General features: G+C 48.6%; 1 protein-coding gene across 2 annotated transcripts in view; it reads left to right on the top strand.

Moving 5' to 3' along the window:
• Nucleotides 1-1,516: 1,516 nt before the first annotated feature.
• HTR1E (5-hydroxytryptamine receptor 1E) overlaps nucleotides 1,517-6,000 on the top strand; it is a 41,814-nt gene continuing 37,330 nt past the window's right edge. The window contains exon 1 of one of the 2 annotated variants that reach the window (XM_030490658.1): nucleotides 1,517-2,081. The gene's annotated coding sequence lies outside the window, so the exon portion shown is untranslated. The remainder of the gene's footprint in view (nucleotides 2,082-6,000) is intronic. The other variant, XR_003992033.1, reaches the window with a different exon arrangement.

The raw sequence follows: 6,000 nt of genomic DNA, 5'->3' as shown, positions 1-6,000 counted from the left end.
ACAGGGCAAGTTTAGATTAGATATAAGGAAGAAGTTCTTTACAGTGAGGGTGGTGAAGCACTGGAATGGGTTGCCCAGGGAGGTTGTGGATGCGCCATCCCTGGCAGTGTTCAAGGCCAGGTTGGACAGAGCCTTGGGCCACATGGTTTAGTGCGAGGTGTCCCTGCCCATGGCAGGGCGGTTGGAACTAGATGATCTTAAGGTCCTTTTCAACCCTTACTATTCTATGATTCTATGATTTACAAGTACGCCCAGCTCTGAGGATCATTGCTGGGATACTGTAAGATGGTCCAGCTACGGTGATACCTCCCTACCACGCAAGCTGAGTACTTGTCCCCAACACCACTTTGGGAATGAAGAATCCTTTTATCACCACTCAGAGCTGGGCAGATAAGGCACAAAACTCTAAACCCAGCTCCCTTGAGCACCAGCCTGGTGCCATAATTACTGACTAATCCTGCCTCTGTAGCCTGTCACAAGAACAGATTTCGGCAGTCATTTCAGCTCCTTTCACAGTCATATGAAATTAATTTAATTATAAAAAAAATCTTAAGAATAATGGGATTTAATTGATTTAATGTGAAGCTTTCTGGGTTGTCACTCCACCTAGCTTCCAATCAACATGTACTCATTCAGCTGTGAGTGACTGATGTTTGTGCCTTTCATTAAGAGCCCATTGTCTCAGTTTAAATCCTTCCTTCCATGCTTAATATTTGCATAATACTGTTTTCCTTTCTCATATCTCTATTTTCGTTGCCAGGTGCCCAGGATGAAGGGCTCTCCATGTGTATGTGATTGATACAGTCACCTCCTGCTCCTAGAAGTTTGTTTTACCTGTAGCTGTAGTATGTTAGGGGAGGATTTGACATATATCACCAGAAGGCATCAGAATAGAAGATCTTTTTTCTTGGTTCCTTTGGTAAACAGGACACACAGGAACAGAGACTTGGTGAAGGGATTTTTCAATCAGCAACACTCCACAAAAGCTCCAAAAGCTTTTAAAGCTGTGCAAAATAACATGATTTCAGATTAGAGGCAACTTCCTTAGAAAAAGCAGAGGTTCTTTTACTTCTATTTTCCTTGTTTTTCTTTCATCCCATGCATCCATCCTTCCTTAGAAAAGCATTAACCTTTTAAGACCCTCCTGTTGCTTTTCTGTTCAGATTGTTTGATATGTAGGGAAGCTTCCATTCTATATATGTTGGCAGCAAATATAGCATCAAAATTGAGTTTGACAAAATGGACATTACTAGTAGGAATTATGTCATTCTCAGAGGGAAAAGCTACTTGATTTTGAGTCATTGATGGCATCTAAACTCTCTGTATGATATTTCCATAGGGTGTATATCACTCTGTACAGGATATACAATGCAGAACCGAGTGACTTTCACCTCTGCGTCCTCATCCAGCGCGGATGCAGCGTTACAACCATAACACAAGCTCTCAGCCCCTCATGGTTCTCCCTACAGCCCCGCCTGATCCGGGAGCTCCCCTCCAGCACCGGCCAGCAACGGCTGCTTGGGAACAGGCTGCAAGGAGAGGGCAAGTCCCGAGTGGGTTCATTCGGTTCTCAGAGTCCCGGAAGCTGAGACCAGCAGGTACCAGTCCTCGGCGACCTGTGCTACACCGGGGGCCGGGGGTGACCCAGCCCCACGCCCCACCGGGAGGACAGCCCCTGCCTCCGCGCATCCCCAGCGCGGGCAGCGGCGAGGGTCACGCCTGAGCACCTGCAGCAAGAGGAGAAGCAGCGGCGGGACGGGGCTCCCCGCGCTCCCCACCCGATGCCCGGCGGCGGGGCAGGGCTGGTGCATGCTCCCCCCACCCAGGGGGGTGGGAAAAGCAGCAATGCTGCCCGCAAGCACGGCGCGCCCCGAAGCGGCTCAGCGCGGCGTTTGTGTGTGTCGTGTTCTCCCCTCCCCGCCCCGCTGCCGCCGATAAATCCCACTGCCGGGGGGCAGCGCGGCACTTGGCGGCTGTTGCGCTGCGGGGAGGTGGAGGGGCCCTACCCGGCCACCCTCCCGCTACCGGGGCAGCGACCCCCACCCAGCTGGGCAGCTGGAGCTGCTGCGGCAGGAGTGCAGGTGAGTGCCCGGGGCGGAGGGAGGGAGGGAGGGAGGGAGGAAGGAAGGGGCTTGCGGGGGTCCCCGGGAGGCGGCGGGCTACCTTGGCTGGCATCCCCCCCTACTGCCCTGAAGCGATGAGTTGCAAAGGGGAAACCCGCTCCCGGATCGGTGGGCAGGCAGCAGGTTGCCGCCGTTGTAGTTACTCATGAGTTTTTCTCTGTGAGCTTGAGGCGGTTCCCGTCGGCTCCCGGAGGGGTCCTTGCAAGCTGCGGGGCTCCCGTCGCGGGTTGTGGTGCCGGTAGGAAGCTCGGAGCGAGGATGCCAGCGGGCATCCTCCACAGCGCGGCTTATGAGTTCCCGGTCAGCAAGGTGCTCTCCCTGGCTGTTTGGACATCCCCACTGTAGGAGGTCGTCTGTAAAGTACCTCACCCTTTCTTCTAATGAAAAGGTCTCTGCCCTCTGCTTTCACGCACCTGGATGGGGGCTTTGTGGCAGAATGATGCACGGGGTGTGAAAACAGTTATTCTAGGCACTGTACAAGGTAGATTGTGCTTCTCGCTTCAGGACTGGACCTCTGGGGGCATGAAATACAGCTGTTGGACTGTCCATCTACCTGTTAGTCCCTGTGCCTCAAAATGTGCATCAGGTGGAATAGAAACCGTTTCTTGGTCGTAGATTGGGGGGGAGTGTCCTTCAATATATGTGTATATATATATAGAGAGAGATGGTGAGCAGAGAACAGGGCTATATTTTATTGTTTATAACCAACCTTACACTTCAAGTACATAATTTGTGTCCACACTCCCTCTAAATAATGAGCTATTAAAAGCATAGGGCATTTTATTTGTGTTTATGTATTTCTTGGTGGCTGGCAACCTTATTGAAAAGCTCCTGAAATTTTCAGTTTCAGAAGAACAAAGCTGGAATTGGCATGCTATCATGCAATCGAAAAAATTGGGGCTCTAAGTTAAACCCCATCAACAAATCTGCAACTCCAATGATACAGAAACTGCCCTACTTTCCCATAGGGAAATATGGAACTATGGCTTCCACCAAGTGAAGTGCTTGTGGGATTCAAGTGAGGGCTTAGGTGCCATGAGCTTCAGTGGAATTGCTCAGCAGCTGGAGACAAGTCTGAAGGCAAACGTGCTTCTGTGCTTTGTCAAACCAGGGCTTAAGTACTGCTCTGAGAAGCATCCAGTTGCATGAATCACACTCATTCAAAAGTTTAAGGCAGCCTGAACTAGGAAAATCATGGCCTGAGCAGCATCGCCAGCCCCCCTGCACAGAAAATTAGGAAAATCACCGGCGCTGTGGATTTTTCCTGTGATTTTTACAAGGTCTGTAAGTATGGAGCGAGCTGTTCTTGAAATGCAGATCACAACCCGGTAAGAGCCAGCAGTCCTCTGTGATCATGGGCTGGTCTGAGACTACCTTTGCATTCCAGTGATCTCAAACTTCAGGACTCAGGAGTTCAGTTCTTGCATGATCTGCCCAATTTAAAAAGAAAGCCAAACACAGAACCTCTTATTTGGTAAAACTATGATCTGCAATTCATTCACAAGCTCCAAAACCATAGATGATTGTCAGGAACCAGAGCACTTTCCAGCATTAAAAAAAGAGAACATGAAACATTTCAGGTGTCCAAAGAGTAGCATTTATTTCTAAATAGCTTGATTTTTCTGCAAGGTACTTTTTGATTCCTATGAAATTAGAGAAAACTGTACTAAACTGCTCCCTGTTTCTTCTGTTGGCAAAGTCCTGTGTATGCTGAAATCATCTGTATCCTTGGGTATCTTCCCTTTCTTTTCAGGAAGCAGATGAGCATGCCTGTCTTAAGACTTTCAAGAAGTCAAGATGCACTTTTGCTTGTGTTAAATAACAACTTCAGGAGCGTTCAGGCAGAGACAGTGCTGTTTTAGCAGCTCTGAGCTTTAGCTTGTTAATGATGTACCTTGAAGCTTTGTTGGTTTTTTTCCTTTAAAACCCACCAGCTTCACCAAGTGGCCATCTAGAGACAGCTTATAACAGCTTTAAATCTCATGTTTCCCTGCTTCCGGTATTTCTGCCAAAATTCAGGTGCCCCTTGCTGGCAATCACACCAGTATGTAGAAGGGGAACCCGGCAGTAGCACCTCTCCTGACTGAGGGGTTTGGATTTAGCATAACCTCCCTAGAAGAGTGATATGTTTAAGACGTGAAGATCTCTTCTGGGACACAAAGAAAGTAGCCTTGTATATTAAAAAGGGAAAAAAATATCTCAAAGCAAACAACGAGAAAAGCCTTAAATCAGTTCAAAACTATTTGAAGAGTCATTAGACAAACACTGGGAAGACACCATGATAAAGAAAAAGGTCACTTGGGCCAAACTCATCTGCATCTAATTACATTAAGTCTGTCAAACTAATGCCTACCACAACTTGACTGAAAATATCATTCTGGTTTTCCCTAGTAAGGTGACCAGTGTATTAAAAAGGCCGGCATCTGTTCTCCACACACTCAAGTATGTAAATATGGCTGTTTATGAGCAGTCATGAATTCAAAGGGTTTGACCTGTGTAAAGCTAACCAGCTACCCAAGGACTTACTTCTGCAAACATCTGGTAGATTAGCCCTTCTGAACCTTTTTACATAGCTAATTTGGTGCTCTTGACAGTGCTGGCAGTAACAAATATGGGTTCTGTGGAGGGCATTGCAGTAGGAAGCTCAGCAAGTGCACATGAGGTCAGAATTTCAATGCAACCAAGGTGAAATGGAGATGTGATCTGCAGAAGTGGGTTCAGGAAGGCCAGGTAGGAAGCATCATGCTGAGCTGAGAATAGTCTGCTGCACAAATATAGGATGCGAAGCAGCTCGCCTGGTAGCACTTCTCCAGGGAAAAAAAGCAGTGCTTTGCTCACAGGGCTGCACAAGGAGGATTGCACCCTACAAAACACGTGGAGGGACTTGGTCCTGAAGCTCAGCATTGGTGAGGTCTTGGCTGGAGAACTTTGCCACACAGGATGTGTCCATTCAGTGTCAGCTGCCTGGTGAGAGTGCAGGGAAGGGTTTGAAAGTATTGTCGGAAGGAGATTAATTGGGTTCTTCAACCTGAAAAGTGAACCGAAGCAGAACATGCCTGAAGATCTATAAAAGTCTGCTCCAAGAGGAAGGGAGCTTTCCCTGTGCAGCCAGCACGGGCTCAAGCCCCGGTGCAACCACAGTGCTGGACTGCTGAGAAACTTCCCACCTGGAAAGTTTCTAAAGGCTCAGTCACATTCCCAGTAGCGGCTGTACTCTCATCCAGGCAAGGAGATACAACACCCTTCGATTCTTCTAGGGGTAAGACATCCTTGGTAGGATGTCTTGGGTAGGACTTGGCACAGGTGCTTGAATAACAAGGGGCTCCTGCTACAAAGGGATATTTTTCTTTAGTTCCATAGGCAGCGAAGTTAGGTTGGGCAGAACTGTTTGGAACTGTAAATGATTTAGAAATCAGAGCAGCACACTGATCAGCCCCAACATCTAACTTCTACTCACACAGAACTACCCTTTTCATCACTGTTCTGTCACATCAGAATGGGAACAAGGAGCCAAAATGCTGAAATTAAGGCTACCCTCTTAAACACAAGGCTTCGGTTTACAGAAGGCAGTCACCAAGGCTGTGGCTGCTGCCTGGAGCTTTCTGAATGCCAGTTACCCCTTTGTTGCCTTTGCTGGATCTTTTCACCCAGGTGTCAGCTTCTTGGGCTCCACAGAGTCTGCCTGCTGCCCCTGGACCTGCAGGGAAAGCTCCTCCTCACCGCACTGCTGGGGCCAGGGCACATGTGTGCTCCTGTCTCTGCTCTGGACACAACTCCTCACCACCATCACCCATTGCTCAGCGCTTCCCTCCCCAAAGGGACAACAGGGCCTTTCCTTGCCCAGCCCTACTCTTGCAGGAAGACACAAAGGGACATT

Source organism: Strigops habroptila, chromosome 6 (assembly GCF_004027225.2).
Source record: "Strigops habroptila isolate Jane chromosome 6, bStrHab1.2.pri, whole genome shotgun sequence".
Taxonomy (NCBI): domain Eukaryota; kingdom Metazoa; phylum Chordata; class Aves; order Psittaciformes; family Psittacidae; genus Strigops; species Strigops habroptila.
Note: the sequence above shows the minus strand (reverse complement) of the source record. Positions and strands in the feature narration are given on the sequence as shown.